Source organism: Macaca fascicularis, chromosome 14, assembly GCF_037993035.2.
Source record: "Macaca fascicularis isolate 582-1 chromosome 14, T2T-MFA8v1.1".
NCBI lineage: Eukaryota > Metazoa > Chordata > Mammalia > Primates > Cercopithecidae > Macaca > Macaca fascicularis.
The window spans coordinates 36,717,685-36,737,115 of NC_088388.1; the positions used below are offsets into that span (position 1 = coordinate 36,717,685).

The window sequence follows — 19,431 nt, forward strand, 5'->3', positions numbered from 1 at the left end:
TCTCACCAAACTGTAAAGTTGAGGCCTTCTAGATCTTTCCAACCAAATTATGAAGCAAAGTAACAAGGGCACTGGTGTTTTAAAACTAAGAGAGAAATAGAAATAGAAAATGTAGAGAGTTCCACAGAGTATACACCCAAGAGCATAGTAGGATCAGTTGACAGGGTCGTCTGCCCTTTTGAGATTGGTGATCATGAATTTAGAGTGAGTCAGCATGGTTGTGTGTTTTTCTCCAGACTCATTTACCAGCTTGGGGGAAGGTAAAAGGTATGCAAATTGTTGGATTTAATCAGGCATGTAAGATGGAAGGATAGTGGAACAAGTAAGCTGGGAGTGCTGTCACAAGTTGAATTCTCTATGAGCAAATGTTAAGATGAAGTTTGGGGTGCCAGTTGTTTATTGGGTATCAGCACCTGTGAATGGAAGAGGGACAGTGTGGGATTCAGCAGAGAAAGGAGTTAATTTGAAATACAGACAGAACAAAAAAAAAATGGGGCAACCTGGTGGACAGCTCTGGAGTAAATACTGTCCCATCAGGGTTTTCTCACATGACCACATCAGGTAGAAATGGCTGGATATTGTGATACCTCTACCTCGCTTAGTCAAGGGATGTGAGCTGCCCTGTAAGGGATGAAACTCCAGATGAGGTGATTCTCCAGCTGGAGCCAGCTTTGTAGGATTTGAGAGTTGGAGACTGCCTGATGATGGCACTCCCTATACTTGGCAGCAAATCCTTCTTGGCAGAAGGGGACTCTGGACAGCCCATCTTTGTCTATTACAGAGAGGAAGGGTGAGAGAGTATGTTATAATAGACCAAAGAATTTAAGGCTGATACGGACAACTACGAGAAAATGATTTTTTCTTGTATTATATAGAGTTTGATATCCACTCATGGTGTAAAAAGTATCATGTGAAAATACCAAATAGGGATGGACAATTGTAACTCATACAGATTATGCTCATCCGCAATGTCACTTTGGAAATAATCTAAAAGTGTGTAAAATGCTAAAGAAGTCTTAGACCCTCAGATCGACATTTGCATTTGAACACCCTCCTTCATATTTATCCAGACACCCGTAGCAATGTGCTGACTGGTCAAATGTCCCTATGAGCAGATCTAGACTATCACAAGAGATGAGAGCTATTTGACTTTAAGGAAAGTTTCAGTCACCTGGCGTGACTTAAATGTGATCCAGCAATAAATTAAGGAGACAAATTAGATGACCTCCTAAACTATCTTCCTTCCTGGTAATGTCTACAATTGTATTTTAATTTTGTTTAATGATACAAGTTTAAGAAACTAGGAACAAAGCATTATGTATGAAGATGATTTCATTGTGATGTTACACTCACATTTAGAGGGCAAATGAGTCAGGAAATAATACCAAGAAAGCCTTTTACTTTCCTTTATTTTACTTTCACATTATGATTGACAATAGAATATGTACCACATCACACCCTCTTCCTCACAAGGATATCAATCCCCTTGGAAATAATTGCAGAGCCTCCTGGTTATAGACCCCCACACCTAATGTAATTGCTGCCAACTCTACCACCTACCATCCCTTTACCCGGAAATGGTCATGTAATACTTTGCGGCTCTGTCATCTGCTGATACAAGGTAAGATATGTTGTATGGTCTTCTTTATTTTCTGTAAATTATGTGACTAAAAGCAATGGCTTTGGTTACTTAACAAAAGATTGTTTCATCTTACGCTGTGATAATTTTTCTCTCAGGAAAAAAGAATTATTGTAATGACAAATTTAACAGCCTGGGCTATTAGCGGCTAAGTTTAGATAGGCTTTACCCTAGTTACTATGTTTAGACTTGAAAATGAAAATATTATTTCAAGATGGAGTGGAAATGCTCACCATGCTTCTTATATGGGAAATAAATCGCTGTTTAAATGAGTTTGAATTGGTTATGAATACAATGCAATTATCCTTTTGAGAACATTGGCTAAAGGAGTATTTTTTCTAAAGTTAGGAACCAAGTAGGCTGAAACTACTTCAGTGAGGTTCTTCCTCCCCGATTCAGACTCCAGTGACCCCCAACACACAGACATCCAGATGGAAAAAGTTACTATTCTTAATCAATCAATCGCTGACAAGTATTTGTCACTGAGCACCTGCTTGCTACTCAGGGAAAGGAAGCATGCTGAATTGGGAGTTGTGACTACTGCTACTGCCACATTTGTGACCTTGGAGAATCCACTTTCTCTCTCAACTTGCTTTCTTACCTGCAAACTAAAGCCACTTTCAGATATAAAATTCTATAATAATATCCCCATGGAAATGAAACAGCCATCTCTGATATTTCTGCATGTGATTCTAAAGGCAATGCCTGTTTGCAGAATGACCAAAGGATCTACTCAGCAAAGAAGGGGTTGAGTCAGGTAAGCACAAAACCAACAATCTGAGGTGCTTGCTTTGTGTCAGACATGATTCAAGACACTTTACAAGCCTTATATCTCCTTTCATCCTCTCCAAAATACACCCATGAGAGTGTAATCACTATGAGATGGACCCAAGGGTCAGATTGTTACAACACAAAACATGTAACCCACCAAGGCATTTGAACCCTGGGCAAGGTCACTTTGATTCTATGATTTCAAGCCCTCCTACACATGCAAAACTTTCCCCTACTTACAGAGTGGTGATAACTTCATATGAGAAATTCATTTTTTTATTCTTTCCAGATATCTCCTTTTGAAATAAAACATTTTGTAATTTGAAGTACAACATATTACTTAAGAGTCAGCTTGAGTTGGAATTCCAACTTTGTGATAATTTGAGAAAAAAGAGGGAGAGGAAACACTCATAGAGATGGAATTCCAATGACGACATTCTCATCTACTTTATAATTTGACTGCTGATTGGCCCTGATTAAAAACCATAAGGAAGAGTTCAATTTCATCACTGGTATTTGTTTTTGCTGATACCCTTGTAAACTTGAACACCCATTCATTCTCACTCCAAGTGGTTTTCAAGCTGAAACTGCCAATTATCCAAAATGTCTTCCTAGTATCTAATGTCCATACCACTTGGGGCTCCCTTATCCCATAAAACTAATTTAATGTATGAGCTTAATTACATAGAGGTAGATCAAGGGCCTTAGAGGTGAAAGGCTAACTAGGGCATTAAATCCTGAACCACTTAACAGCTGCCCCATCACTTGGCAGAACTGTATTTTAAAATAGTGTTTGAAATATATTTAAACTGAAATAAATAAAACATGTTTTCCTGTAAATGATGCCAAGTCCTGCCAATTAAATTCGTATCTATTTAAAAAAAAAATCTTTAGCTCTCAACAAATGCTGGCTGCTTTTTTCCACTAAAAGCAATTCTGAGCATTCATGCTCTCGCTTCTTCCCTGTATCATTATGCTGTGTTCCTCTTGTTAATATTTAAAGCTTCTGAAACTGTTTTTCCCATATGCTTTTGGACTAGAATGAAAAACTTAAGTTTTCCATTTTTATGAAGCCTTGTAAAAATAATCTCATTAAGAGATTACTATTCTCTTATTAAGAAAAGATAATGCTAATATAAAGAAGCATAAATTCTTACTAAATATGAAGAAAAGAAAAAGGTAAGATTTTATAGAAATACATTTAATCTTTATCATACTGTACTATTGACCATTAAATTTGATTGATAACAATGACACAGCAATAATCATAACTTTTGTATGTGAAATTTCAGGTACATTTCCAAACACTTTACATATTCTTTTGTTAAATTATATAGTACTACTACTATACAACTATTTTTCTTTCTTTCTTTCTTTCTTTTTTGATACAGAGTCTCAATATGTCACCAGGCTGGAGTGCAGTGGCACAATCTTGGATCACTGCAACCTTCACCTCCCAGGTTCAAGCGATTTTCCTTCCTCAGCCTCCCAAGTAACTGGGATTATAGGCGCCTGCCACCACGCCTGGCTAATTTTTGTATTTTTAGTAGGGATGGGGTTTTACCATGTTGGCCAGGATGGTCTTATCTCTTGACCTCGTAATCCACCCGCCTTGACCTCCCAAAGTGCTAGGACTATAGGCGTGAGCCACCACGCCTGGCCTACCACTACTTTTCAAATGAAGAGACTTAGTATCAGTGATTGAAGAAACTTGCCTAAGATTTCAGAGTTGTAAGCACCTAACCTAGAATTTGTGCCCATATCTGTCTAACATGAAGTGAAATCACTATGTTATTCTGCCTTTAAATTTTATAGTTGGTATTGTTAACCAGATATGATAATGGAAACCACAAAACATGTACATTAATCTAGATGTTAAAGACTCAATGAAAGGGATTTCATCCCAATTTATGAGATGAAATGATGAAGTCATATGATCAGAGGAGCTATCTTCTCTGAATTGAGGGACTAATACATCAATGCAGGATATTTTAAGGACACTGAGATTTTGAGCACTGAAGAAGATGCACTTTCTGTGTCCTGATAGAGTGGGGATCCCAGCTGAAATGTAACGGGTTGGGGTACAAAAAGGGCTAGGCATCTTTGGTAAATTGCTGGAAGAGTCCTATCTAAAGTTAATTTTAACAAGGTGCGTCTTACAGAGCCATGAACAAAAAGGTGGACCCAATTAGAAAGCCAGAATCAGAGGAGAGGAACAAATCTGACGGCAACAAGCTGTGTCTTAGACTGATCTCCAAGCACAGCCACCTCCTCAGACTAGATTCCAAGATTCTAAATCAGTGTTAATGAGAATGTGAGCAAAGGGGATGGGAGGGGACTCTATATAAAACAGCAACGTCTTCTCTGTCTTCACATAAATCTTACCTGTCTTTAATCAACTCTCTATAGCAGTTCACTACTTTGATAAGGATACTTACTCCTCTCACCACCCAGCTTATAACACTTTACTCTTGAGTAAGACATCAGATTTTAACAAGGCATATTCTGGCTCTTATAGGCATCACATTGCAGCATTCTTTCCATCATTCTCTGCAATTTACCCACTCGATTTTTTCAGATCTGAGAAGCTTCACACTCCAATTGGCACAGAATCTTTGGGTGATTTCTTTTGCTGTAATAATGGACCCCTTGTTCCCACTCTGTGCATCCATACATTACTTAGCTAGTGCTTACTAATCCTTCAAATCTCATAGTAGTCTCTTCCTTTTCTTTAGAATTCTTCCTGTGATTGTGGTCTTGTGTGCATGATTATTGGACTTATTTGAGTAAAGTCTGGCTCTTCTACTAACGTGGGCGCTTTTGCAACGATTTTATATCCAGCACCAAGCACTATGCCTGGACTGAGTAAACATTCTTTAAATGTTTGCTCCGTGAATAAATGGACTTTGGTACCCAAAGAATGCTGCTTTAGTAACCTCTATCAGGATATAACACAAGAGAATGAAAGCCAATCCCTCCTTCTTTCACAAAAGAAAATCACATAGCCCAGTGATCCCTTCCTGTGTCCCATCAGAGCATGAGACTGGCAAGAGTAGGCAATGTCCTGCAGCGTCAGACTGCAGAACTCTGTAGAAGTTATGGAGGTTCCTGGCAGTGTCTGACAAATGTAGTGACAATTTTACATTTAGTGGGAGTGGGAGTCTAGGCAGGAGACAATTGGAAAATTAGTAGTATCACAAGATAATTAATCAAATTGATGATGGAGATATTTTCTTCATCATGTTTGAGACATCTTCTAAGAACTCTCAAAACTCTTGAAGGTTTTTAATAATCCGAATGTCCTGATTTGGTAGATTGAGGCTCAAGTATTTAAAATTTCAAGAAGATGAGTGTGTTAATTTCCCACTAATCCAGACCAAGGTCATGGCCCTGTTAGAGGAAGAAAGTCAGTCATCGCTGACTCATGGCCAGCGATTAGAATGTAGGTGCTGGCTCTTTGCTCATAAACCACATTATTTAGGGCAATTGGAGGATAATGTTGCTTTGAGATTTCTGCATTTAGCATTTGCGCCTATCTCTTGTTGTATTGTTTCTTTATTATTCTATAGTTGTAGATGTGCTTTCAGAATTTACTGAGCCTCAGTATTTAGAATAATGTATTGCTGTTAATGTGTTTTTTTAGCCACAATCTTAAACATTTCCATCTTTCTATTACTTGGAAACTATACTAGTTAATACATCAATTTAATAACATTGCAAAAAGATTTAAGACATTACACATATTACCCTAATTTGCTTCTTAGGATAATATGTCAAGATTTCTCCATACACACACACACACACACACACACACACACACACATATTTTTTTCAAACAACCATTCCAGATGTCTTTGGCTGTAGTGTGCTCCCAAGAGGGAAGAGTGTGGTGATGGACCACCCAGATTCTTTTTGCTGAGCTAATGCAAAGGGAAATTAAGTCTTTGCACTGCCATCAGTCCCCAAGCCTTCCATTCCTTTTTTTTGTCCCTTAAATTATTAGCAATTCCTGTTGTTCATTTTTTAAAAGCATTTTTATGGGCCCTTCATCTTGTGCTCATCTCCCCTCATGTTCTATTTTTATGTGTGTGTGTGTGTGTGTGCATGTGTGTGTGTATATATATATGTGTATATATATGTATATATGTGTATATATATGTATATATATGTATATATATACACACATATACATATATATATACACACTTTAAGTTCTAGGGTACATGTGCACAATGTGCAGGTTTGTTACATATGTATACATGTGCCATGTTGGTGTGCTGCACCCATTAACTGGTCATTTACATTAGGCATATCTCCTAATGCTATCCCTCTCCACTCCCCCCGCGTGGATGAAGCTGGAAACCCTCATGTTCTTAATCCCAGCAACATCTGCTGGTCCTGAAAAGCTTGCTGGCTGATATACTCAGATTGTTAACATAATACTAACATTCAGATAATTGGTGACTCATGACCTATCAATTGACTTTCAGCTCTTGTTCTTTCAGTTTAAAACTGGCAAATTAAAAAGAAAATACATATGAATTCTGCAAACAGAGACAGCCTTCTGTCAGCTAGAATCAAATTTCCTTGTAGTCTTTTTTCAGTGAATTTCTCAACTTTTCTTCTTCCGGCATACTCCCTTTTACCTCAGTTTTTGCTAAGGACTGTTTAATTTTCTTCTCATTCTTCTCAGTTGCCTAACTCACACCTATGAAGCCTCTCTCACTATATTTTCAGTGAAGCTCTCACTCACTAATACAGCGCTTATAGACATCATAGCTACTGGGCATCTCCATCTAGATGTGCCACAAGCAATTCAAGTCAACACCTTCCAAGTTGAATCCCTCATTCCCTATACCTCAACAGCCTGTTCCCTCATTGCATATTTCAGTGAGCACCACTAAATATCCACCCAGTCCTCTGAGAATCGTTTTTCCTAATCCTCAGTACCTAATGAATTGATTTTTACATGTAGCATTTTAACATGTATACAGTTTTCCTCCATGCTATTCATTTCTGTCCTAACCCTTCCTATCTTCACGTTTTCATCACCTCACTCTTCAATTTTTGCAAGACACCCAAAAGATTTCTTCCTACATTGGCCTATACCTTGTACAATACATTCTTCTCAATGACTCTGACTCTGGAATACTTTTCCTAAAACAAGAAATGTAATTATGTCATGTCCTCACTTAAAAATCTTTAATAAGCTCTCATGTCACTCTCAGGAAAATAATTCAAACACATTAATGTAGCATTCCATATCCAACCCTTGTCTTCTCCCTGACTTCGTGCGTCACCAATCCCCTCCATTCAATAAATGCTCCCATCCTTCAGAGCAACTTTCATTTATCTGAATGCACCATGCTCTCTCATTCCTCTCTGACTTGGCACAGGAAATTCCACTTGTCTGAAACACATGCATTCCTTCTTTGTCTACGTAAATTCTATTCAGACCTCAAAATCTGTCTCAGATGTTGCTTCCCCAGAAAGATTTCTCTATTTCCTCACATTTCCATCAGACTGGTTGATGCTTCATCTCCACTATAGCACCCAGCACCACTTATAATAGTTTGTCATACTCATTGCAATCATCTGGGTTTGTGATTGATTTTCAATTTTAGAACATTATCTTTGTAAATGCTAAGACTTAAGTTATTCTTTAAGTAGAATTTTCACCAATGATACTGATAAAAAGTGTCAGTGCCTTCAACATATAATGTATAAATTTTCTACTGTCAGTTACTTATTAAGTAGGAATGGCTTCTCTCTATTTCAGCAGCCCAGGCATTTCCTACTTTTCTCAGCCTCTGTGTTCTACCCATACTGTCGAGATAAGGCAGGCTTTGGTGGACATAATGGCTTCCTGACTGTACAAAAAAGTATCTTCCACCCCCAGAGAAAAAATGTGGATTCTAGATCTGTTCTTTTGTGTCAGTATTAAGTATTCTACATGACTACTCCCTCTTTGACCACCTCACACCCATTATTCAGAGAAGCTACTAGTACTGAGACATGCGACTTCCTTCAGGAAAAAAATCTTTGTGTATTGTGTCTCTTATTACGAGCTGACTCGAGTTCTTAAAAAGTACTATTGAATTTTCAAAAATCTAAATCATTAATATAAGTGTTTAAGGAATAACAACTAAATAAATGAAGAATCTTACTTGATTAGATTTAAAGTTTTGAAGTAATTCTCCTCAACAATCTAATATAGCTTAACAGCATAAAGGAAGGCTTTTATGCATTTTAATAGATGTAGAAACATATGGGGACCTTGAAGCCTTCAGTTACGCCTTAGGTGATGCTACCTGAGGGCATATTTTTAATACTACAATAAAACTCAATCTGTTTGGAGATCACTTTGGTTCATATCAATTTTATCCACGTGATAAAATTATATTTTATTCTTTTTGGTATAGATTTATCAAAAGATAAGAACATCTGAGTCAGCATGCATAGTTTGTCTAACACATTTTTGGTTCAAGGGGATTTTTCCCCTTAGTAATACTATGATCCAATATGATTCTATAGTAAATATTTAAAGTTGTACAGGCTTTTACTTGTACTTGAGAACAACAAATTTTCAAATGCTAATCATGTTCCTGTGCTCCTAAAAAGAATTATCACATGAAGTGAGAAAATCTAAAAATAGTATTCTTTTACTATCCAGAATATTTTCCATGAAAAACCACTGAGGAAACACAAAATTGTGATTTTAGAAATGCTATCTCAATAACTTTTCTTTCAAGGCACCTTTTTCCTTAGCTAAGCTGTGATGAAATCAAACTTTTGATGATACCAACATAATCAATTAATGTCCTAAAAATTTTCCTAATCACTAAATTTTTCTGGTGATATTATGACCAACTGACATCAAATTCCCTTCCAAAGAATATAGGTCACCATTGGTTTTTATAAAAAGAGGAATGAAAGTGGTTGGAAACAGAAGGCAATTCCTTTTAGTATTAACAGTGTGAACTTCAGAGTCAAAATAAAAAAAAAAAAACTGTTCTAGAATCAGGGCTTTGTTACTTATTAGTTAGAAAGTAATAAACTTAGACAAGTTATTTGCTTTCCCTGAGTTTCACCTATGAAATGAGATAATAACACACATGCAATTCCTAAAAGATACCATTTTAAGGATTGTTTGACACTATGTATATAAAACATGCAGCACAATGCCTGGTATGTACCAAATGCTCATTGATTCATGAGTAGCAAAGTTCAAGGAGAGAATTCTTCAAGGCATCAGCTGTGTTGGAAAGCTATTGTTGTCTTATATTTACTATTACTTTAATATTACTTTCTAAATTATCTCCAGTTGCATCAGTAAAATAGCAAAGGACAAAGTCCACTTCTAAAATTTAAACAAATGTTATCTTCAAATAATCCTTAAGTACACAAAATGACTAGAACTTTATAATTCCACTCTTTGTCCTCATCTCCTCTGAGGAATTTATGAAAAGAGAAATATTAACCCTGATTTGTACCACATTTTCTCAAAGAGTGATAGCCTCTTACCTACATCTTTATGTCAGATAGTAAAGGGAGCAGATTTTATAAATCTGAAATTAAAAAACAAAATTTATAAAGCCTCCATTGATTTCACGAGAAACCAGACAACACAACTTCATTAAGGATGGAAACAAAGCTTCTTGATCCCACTGTTCCAGGAAATGTTCTTTCAGTACGTAAGGAAAGACAAGGAAGAAATGAACATGAAGACTAAAAGCAAAAGAGAAAGTGAGAGTGATTGCCAATCTCGATAGTGCATTCTCTATGGACAGAAGAGTTTCCTATAATTTCTGTAAAAGATCAAAAAAGCCTAGAGTTATCACACATTTTAAATTTAAAAAAATAGTTAAAGTATTCTACTTTAAGCATTATAACACTTTTCAAATAGATTTTTTTTTTTTTTTTTTTTTTTTTAACGGAGTCTCACTCTGCTCCCCAGGCTGGAGTGCAGTGGCGTGATCCTCGGCTCACTGCAAGCTCCATCTCCCGGGTTCATGCCATTCTCCTGCCTCAGCCTCCTGAGTAGCTGGGACTAGAGGAGCCCGCCACCACGCCCGCCCGGCTAATTTTGTGTATTTTTAGTAGAGATGGGGTTTCACCGTGTTAGCCAGGATGCTCTGGATCTCCTAACCTCGTGATCCGCCAGCCGTAGCCTCCCAAAGTGCTGGGATTACAGGCATGAGCCACCGCGCCCAGCCTTCAAATAGATGATTATTGTTATCACCAGATGCCACTAATGGAAGCGCATTTTACAGACACACTAAATTCTACCTAAAATAATAGAGCAATGCATCAATTCCAGATTTACTTAAGTCAAAATTTTTTCAGGGCTGGGAAATCTACTTTAGATTTACAGGGGGAAAAATGACCTAGCAAAAAACCAACCTTCAGTCTGTAGATACTGAACTAGCCTGTGAACAATCCGTAGTGATTTGGCATCCACTAGTTATATCTCTACTTTTGGCTGAAAAAAATCAATTATGTAAGTAGATGAAAATAGTCACCTAATTCGTGTGATACGAGATCACCTGAAAGATTCCTCAGTCCCCTGAACACCATGGTATTCCTTGTCATGGTGTCCAAAATTCTACCATTTGGATGTTTGTTATTTTTGCTACAGAAAGGTATTGTCCTTAAAGTCTAACACAGCTCCAACACTTTGCCTTTGTGATACAGATAATATCATATCTTGCTGAAGTTTATTCATCTATTCATACAATGTGTATTTATTCATTGACATATACTGAGAACATTTTATTTCACCGGGGATAGAATAATAAGCAGGAGGCATAGCTCTTGCCTTCAAGAAGTTTATAGTCAGTGCATCCCAAGAGACTGAAGTAATAATATTGAGGGGAAGGATACTGTCAGGATAGGTACCCAGGAATATTGTATAAGAGAGGTGGAGAAAAAATGTTATAGTAATGAAAGAAGCAAGAATGCTTTGAGGATTTTTGAACATATTTCTACACATTTATAATATTTCTTAACATCAGTCAAATTTGAGACACACCCTTGATCAATAAAGTAATCAATTATATAATCCACTGATTAATTTCTTATCAACACTGATGAATGCCTGTTATCTTTGGGTTTGTTATAGATTTTAATGCTGTTCTCATATTTAGTTTCAATTATAAAAAATTAAACATATTAAAAGTACAAGTGATATTTGAACAGACCCCACATGTGCATACCGTTAATAAGATGTTATATGTTAACATGTCACCATATATCTGTCTGCTCTCACTCTCTCACACGTGCTCTCTCTCCCCCTCTCTGAATAAGCACAGTTACAGCTAAAGACTTACCCTTTTATACCTGTTTTTTGCCTTTTTCCCTTCTCCTCAAGAATAACTAATATGTGGTTGCTTCATTTATTTATTTATTTGTTAAATATTTAACGAATGGCTACCATGTTCCAGACATTATTCAAGGTATTTGAAATATATCAATGAACTAAAAAAAAAAAAAAAAAAAAAAAAAACACAGGTTACTCCCCTTCCAGAGTTTACAATTTAGATGGGCAACATGTATTAAAATCAACAAACAAAATTAATACATACATTTTATATTATTGGAGAGAGTGACCAATGCTGTGGAAAAATAAATGATGGAGCAGATGAGGAGATCGGGTGGGGGTGACTGAAAGGTGACAGAGCAAAAATTTTAAAGAGGTAAGAAAGTGAGAAAGTGAGCTTAATGAATATTTGGAAAAAGTAATTTCCAGATAGAGAGAATAAGCATAACAAAGACTCTACAGCCAAAGTTTACCTTGCATGCTTTGGGAACAAGTAGGGATGTAGCAGAGGGAACAACGAAATGAATTCAGAAAAATGTAGGGAGTTGGGTTATGTGGGGCCTATTAGCTCATTAATAGAACTTAATTTTAGAGAAATGGGGCACCATTGTAGGGCTTTGAGAAGAAACACGTCACATAACTTATGTTTTAAAAGGAACATTCTGATGTTAAAAACAGATGGAAGAATAGCAAGGGTAGATGCAGAAATACAAATTAGGAGGAAATTGAAGTAGCCAAAAGGTTATGGTAGCTTGGGCTGGTGAGGATACTAAAAAGTTACTGATAATACATATACTTTGAAGCAGAGCCTAAAAGAAGAGCATCATTCTAAATCTTTGCTACTGTTACTTAAGCATTTGTGTTTTAATTTGCTACATCCTGATTTCATTGCATGGATTATTATATTATAGTAAATTCAGTGTATCACATGTGTTTATTAACTAGATTTATATCTGTTAGGAGATGATGACCTATGTACCCTGCAACTATGAAATTAAGATTTGCTGAAGACAAATTAGAGTAATTAATCACATTATCATGTGTCATTCAGACAGGCAAGAACAAAACTGCAATGAAAGGAAAGATGAAATCCAGTTATGAATTTGTAACTTAGGTGAAAATTTGATACCTACTGAGCAACATTCACATTTCAAATGTAATTCAGAATCACTTTATTCTTTTAATTGGATAGCACCATATAAAGTTTTAGTAAGCAGGCAAAGCTTGTTTTGAAGAAAATATATTGCTGCTAGCAAATTTGTTGTCTTTACATCTAAAATATGTTAGCACAGGAAACAATCATTTATGCCCTTCATAAATCTAGTAAATTGCCATATCCTATATCAATTTTTAAAATATTTTCTTTAATGATTTTCAAATATCTCTTATTTTCACCTACCAGTGTGCCTAAGACGTTCCAATCAACCAAAGTACTTTTCATTAGAATAATCAATCCTAATACTTCTGAAACCTTCAGGTGCTTCATACATACTGCCACATTAATACTAGAAAAAGCCATTTCTTCCTCTTTGATTCTATAAAAATCATATCTAATGTATAATTTCTTACTGTATAGGGCAGTAATTTGAGTCTCTACAAGACTTTCCAAGTCATCATAAATACTTCAAAAAGTATACATCAAAACTAGCTTGAAATGCAAGGAGAAAATAATGATTTCTGAGCGATAATTTAACACAATTTTCTTTAGCTTACAAGAGAAATTACTGGAAAGAATAATGTCACTGAGAATATAAATGATAAGATAGTAAGAGAAAAATTAAAGCATATTTATTCAATGCTGTGCCTTAAAAATATAAAGTACAGGGTATCAGCAGGATAGAGAAATAGGAAGCCCCACACCTTCCTTTTTCCATATAGGCACCTACTCAACAACTATACATGAACAAGCTCCACAAATCATATAAGAGGCTTCTACACCTTAGGCAAGTGTGAACCCAGCTGCATCAACCTGGTAAGAAAATTCATGGCACTCACTTGGTATAGTCCTTCCCAACGGCTCAGCACAGCATGACCAAGGGAAAATTAACAGCTCTTAACTTTTCCTTCAGGGCGGATACAGAAACCTGGAACATACTTTCAGTATTCAGACTTTTGGGTGGAAGGCTTTCTGAGGTTTCCACCTTGCATGACTCTCACTAGCAACAGAAAAGGGTGCCAGGTTAAGGGCCATGCAGAATAAAGGCAAACGATTGGACTAGTACACGCTCACTGCCATACTTCCTCCCCTCCGGCTCCACACAGAAAAAGTAGAAGAAAATTCCTAACTTCTAGCATCTCCCTTAGGAGGGAAAGAATTAGAAAATGTATCCAACATTCTATCATTTTGGAGGGCTTCCTGAGGGACTAGTTTCTGTCTCACCTGTCTCAGGATGTGAATAAGGCTTGGCATTCCCTAGATTGCTAGGGACCAAAGAGAACAAGAGAGAACTGGGTGGCTTGCTGCTGCTCCCAGAGATCTGTGGTACAACAGACAGAAGCCAATACAGCATAGCAGCCTCTCCCTTAGTGGGGAAATGTTAAGAGTGGAGTTTGCATGCAATCATATGAGGCCTTTTAGCTCATTGATAGAACTTACTCTTAATTTCTGTCTTGCCCACCTTGGAGCATTCATGGAGCCTGGAATAATCTGGAATTCTGGGAGCTGCTGAGAACAAAAAATAAAAAAATAAAAATATAAAGCTGTGTGAGTTGCAGCACCTCCAGAGAACCTGAAATGATGCAAAGAAGCAACTGAGGGAGCAAGACAGAATGAGGTCCTGAGGTAAGAAACCAACAAATCATTCTAATTGGGAAATTACACATACAAAACCAGAGAAGACACATCCATAGAAAAGGTATGAGAGGCCCCCAGAATCTCAACCTGGGCTGATTGGTAGATCTTTCCTGTATGAAACCAGTCCATGAAGACTGGGAGAGCTGGCTGTTTTTCCAAATGCATGAATTTTAAAACAATTAAAAACATGATCGAATTAAACCAACAAAATGTACCTCAAGAAACCAACTGTAAATAAACAAAAGTAAATTAATTACCTGACAAATGATTACAAATAACCATCATGAAGATGCTCACTGAGCTCAGAAAAATAATGCATGAGCAAAACGAGAATAACGAGATAAACATGTTTAAAATTAAGCAGAAATTTTAGAGCTAAAGAATATAATAACTGAATTTTAAAACTCACTAGATTATCTTAACAACAGACTTGATCAAGCAAAAGAAAGAATCAGCAAATTTAAAGACAGGTCATTAAAAATTAACCAATCAGAGGAGCAAAAAGAAAAAAATAATTTTAAAAAATTAAAGAAAGTATAAAGGACTTATTGGAAACCATCAAGTGGACAACCATATACATTATGAGAGTCAAAGAAAGGGGAAGAGTGATAAAACAGGAAATAACAGCTATTTAAAGAAATAATGGCCCCAAGTTTTACAAATCTGGAGAAGGAAATGGACTGTCATATTCAAGAATGAATGAATCCCAAATAGGATGAACCCAAAGTAGTTTACACTAAGACACATTATAACCAAATTGTCAAAGACAAAAAGGAAATTTTGAAAACAGCAAGAGAAAAGCAACTCATCACATGTAAGCGAGCCTATGTTAAACTATTAGTGAATTCCTCAGCCAACACCTTGCAGGCTAGGAAATCTTGTGGGATGGTATATTTAAAGTGCTGGAAGAAAAAAACTACCAAATAAGAATACTATAGTGGCAAAGCTATCTTTCAAAAATGAAAGAGAAACAAAAGATTTTCTCAGAAAACAAAAGCCAAGTGAGTTAATTACCACTCAACCTGCCTTATAAGGTATGCTAAGGAGAGTCCTTCAAGTTGAAATGAAAAGATACATGAAAGCAACACAAAAGCAAACTAAATAAAGTCCTCTGATAAAGGCAAATCTATAGACAAATACAGAGTATTGTAATACAGAACCATGGCATGTAAATCTCTTAATTCTCTTAAAGGAATTAAAAGACAAAAGTATAAAAGCAAAACTATAAAAACATGTTAATGAATGCTGAATTGTTATAGGCAGAAGGTGTCACCCCAAGGTTCATATGTTGCAATCTAATCCCCAGTGTGATGGTATTTAAATGTGGGTCATTGGACGTAATTAGGTCATGAAGGTGGAACTCTCATGAGTGGAATTATTGTTCTTGTAAGAGGAGGACAGAGAGCTAGCCAGCTTTCTTTCTGCCCTGTGAAGACACAGAAAAAAACATTGTCATCTTCAAACCAAGAAGATGGATCTCATCAGAACTCAACCATGCTTTTACCCTGATCTCAGGCTTCCAATCTCCAGAAATGTGAGTAATAAATGCTCGTTTATTAAGCCACTCAGTCTGTGGTATTCTGTTGAAACAGCCCAAACTGTGATAAAAATATAAAAAGATATTCTTGCTTATATGCAGAATCTAATAAAGTTGAACTTGTAGAAGTAGAGAGTAGACAATGGTTACCAGAGGCTTGGTGCAGAGGAGGTTGGCGGTGAAGAGGACGGAAATAGAGAAGCTGCTTATTAAAGGATACAAAGTTTTAGATAAACAAAAGGAATAGATATGAGATTTATGGCACACCAGGGTGTCCATCATCAATAAAATGTATTATCTATTTCAAAATAACTAAGAAAGTAAATTTCAAATCCCTCACCATAAAAAATGATAGGTAAGCAAGATAATAGATATATTAAATAGCTTGATTTAATTATACCAAATTATATACATGTATCAAAACAGCACATTGTACTCCAGAAATATACACAGTTATAACTAGTCAATTTTTTTAAAAGGGAGAACAAAAGAAATTTGAACTTCCACAAATTCTATATGTATATTTCAGGACATACTCTAGGAAAACGAAGGACAAAATCATTAGGTAGGGAGACATGGCACCTGGGAAACTGGAGGTTAGAAAGAACTAGAAGTTAAAAGGCTCAAAAAAGGGAGGAGCCATTTAATCCAATAGAAAACATAATTAAACATCTAGATAAATATGACTAAAAATAAGTTCATTCATTAATAATATCATTATTATTACATCAGAATGACCTAGCTGAATTTGTTAGGTTCAAAATCTATGACTCCCAGACATTCATTTGTCTCAATATACATTATTATACTTTAATATCCAAGAAATATTGCTGCAGCATCCCAGGGATAAAGAGTTAGGAAGAATCCCTATTTCTTTATGAAACTCAGCATAGAACTGGTAGTGCAGAAACTTTGGAAACAATCACGTAGATATTTGGTGTCCTCAGGGCTTTAATCTGTGGGAATATGTGGCATGAATCCATAATAAAGCAAGCACCTTTTATCAAAGGTTATCTTTCTTACAAAGGGTACCACCAGCTGAGAGAAGAGGTGGCCACACATACTTCAAGAAATTTCAGCATCAATAAGGAGGCCAGAGTGGAAGACCATACCATTAATTCTGAACACATCTATTGAATACTCTCTAGAAATAAAAACAATAAAATCACTAAGAATTGGGATAGGGTAGTATTTGGTTTACAACCATCAGTAGGGAAGAGTTCCTGATCGATGAGCCAGCAACCTTTAAATTATTCATAACATTTTAAATCATATCCACAAGCTGATGGGATAAGAAACAATTCATTTTACAATAGAAAATTTTTTAAAGATTACATTGCAAAAATAATTAAATGGGAAAACACACTTTTTTTTTCAAATGATGACAAAAAAAGGCCTTTGATAAAAATTAAACCACTGTTCCTGGTTAAAACTCTTAGAAAGCTAAGAAAAGAATATTATGAATGTAACACAATAATATCTAATATAATACTTCATAATGAAACACTGGAGTTGTTCCCACTGACATCAAGAGCAAGAAAATAGTGTGGAATATTTCCATTATTATTTGGCATTTTCCTGAAGATTTATCTCATAATATGTTAAAACAAAAAGGGTAGAAAATTTACCATTATTTGAATAATGTAAGATTATATGCACAGAAATTCCAAGAAGATAAACTGAAAATTTCTAGAATCATTAAAGGATGAGTAAGAATATTTTAAAATGAACACATTTCTACATTTTCATATAAAACAATAATAACAAGTTTGAGAATATTTTCAGTTTTGAGTTGCATAGCTATAAAAAAAATCCAGAAACACTGCAAAGAATAAATATGAAAGACCTTTATGAAGCAAGCTATAAAAATCTGTAGAGAGATAGAAAATAAGTTTACATTTAAATATGGAATATATTTATTTCATCTTTTTGGTGGAAAACTAAATGTTACAAAGTGTGAACATGGAATTTTTATCGTTTTCTTAACATGCCAGTATTTTCCAATTTTTCTAAAATGAGTAGGTAAAAAATTTATAATAAAAAAGTTAAAAGTACACTGAAGGGGAAAACAGGCTGAATGAAACACAACAGTAATTAGTGATCCATTGTATGCTTTGCCAAAAACGAATAATGGACATAAACAATGATGCAGGAAGATCAGCTAAGGGTGTTGGTGGGGGTAGATTTGAGGGGAAAGAGACTACGGTATGAAAGACCAGCAAGAATACAGCTATATGACAAGAACTATGAAAAAGAAAAGGAAATAGTGAAAAGGGGAAACACTGTTGAAGAAGAACTGAAGAGTTTCTGTGATAATAGAATAGAGGGACTGGAAGGGAGAGGAATCTAAGACCATAAGTATTTCATCTTGAGGGACTGTGATATGGAGGTGGAGAAAACTGATGAGAAGGATAAAGTAGAGAAACAGGTCATGAGTTTCATTTTGGACAGAGCACGCTTCAGAAGCAGCACATGATTCTCAAGTTCAGAATATTAGCTGTGCTCCTCATGTAGATGTGTAAGTTAACTGGGATGATAGTAGTATTGGAATATGAACATCATGGAGCAAATAAATATCTTCAAAGAAGGAGGACAATGAGTAAGATGGCGGACAGATGATAGTGACAAGGATGGATGGAGGGTTGTATAGTCAAATATAAGGTTCAAAAAAGAAGGAACTGTAATCTGTAAGACAATATGAGGGTTATGGCTTAATTTAACAAATAATACTATTATTTCAAATATTACAGCATTTTTCTACATAATGAATTTAACAGAAAATATATTATGATTCTGCATTTAAAAATGTAGTATCCATGTAACCCTGAACAAGAGTAACTATTTCATAATTCTGCTAGATCAGAAGCTCCTTGTGGATAAGAATAATTCTATTTGATCTTCATAAATTCCACATTCTATAGCACAGTGCTGGGTTTCCCCCTGAATCTCAATAGAGAAAATCTGGCAACGTAAAATGCCACATAGTTATAAAATATTTGAGTCATCACAGCAGATATGCACAAAGTTATTTAGCACAGGTGTCTCCAAAGTTGAGACACATTTGGGGAGTAAAAAGGTACCTATGGTTCTCACACTCACACTCCTGGTGTGATTTTGTGCTAATGTTAGCACACCGAGATATAACGTTAAATGTGTCATATTTCTGGGTGACTCATTAGCTGGTAGGAATTTGTTAGAGGAGAGCCAAAGCTTTCCAATATGTCTATCTTTATTTGGTAATTTCTATGTTTATATTTCCCCATTTAGAGAAAATTCCAGAGAATTTGGAAGCATATATAAATACATACGAATAGCTTAAAGTTTTATATGCCACATATTATTTTGATATACCCCAACTGGAGAGTAGAAAC

The 19,431-nt window shown here is 35.7% G+C and overlaps 1 long non-coding RNA gene across 2 annotated transcripts in view; it reads left to right on the forward strand.

The window, feature by feature from the left end:
• Positions 1 to 15,866: 15,866 nt before the first annotated feature.
• The window catches only part of LOC135967241 (uncharacterized), a 74,735-nt gene continuing 71,170 nt past the window's right edge, over positions 15,867 to 19,431 (forward strand). The window contains exons 1-2 of one of the 2 annotated variants that reach the window (XR_010581243.1): positions 15,867 to 16,057; positions 17,088 to 18,129. This is a non-coding gene — a long non-coding RNA (uncharacterized lncRNA). Of the gene's footprint in view, positions 16,058 to 17,087; positions 18,130 to 19,431 lie in introns of those variants that run through there. The other variant, XR_012422763.1, reaches the window with a different exon arrangement.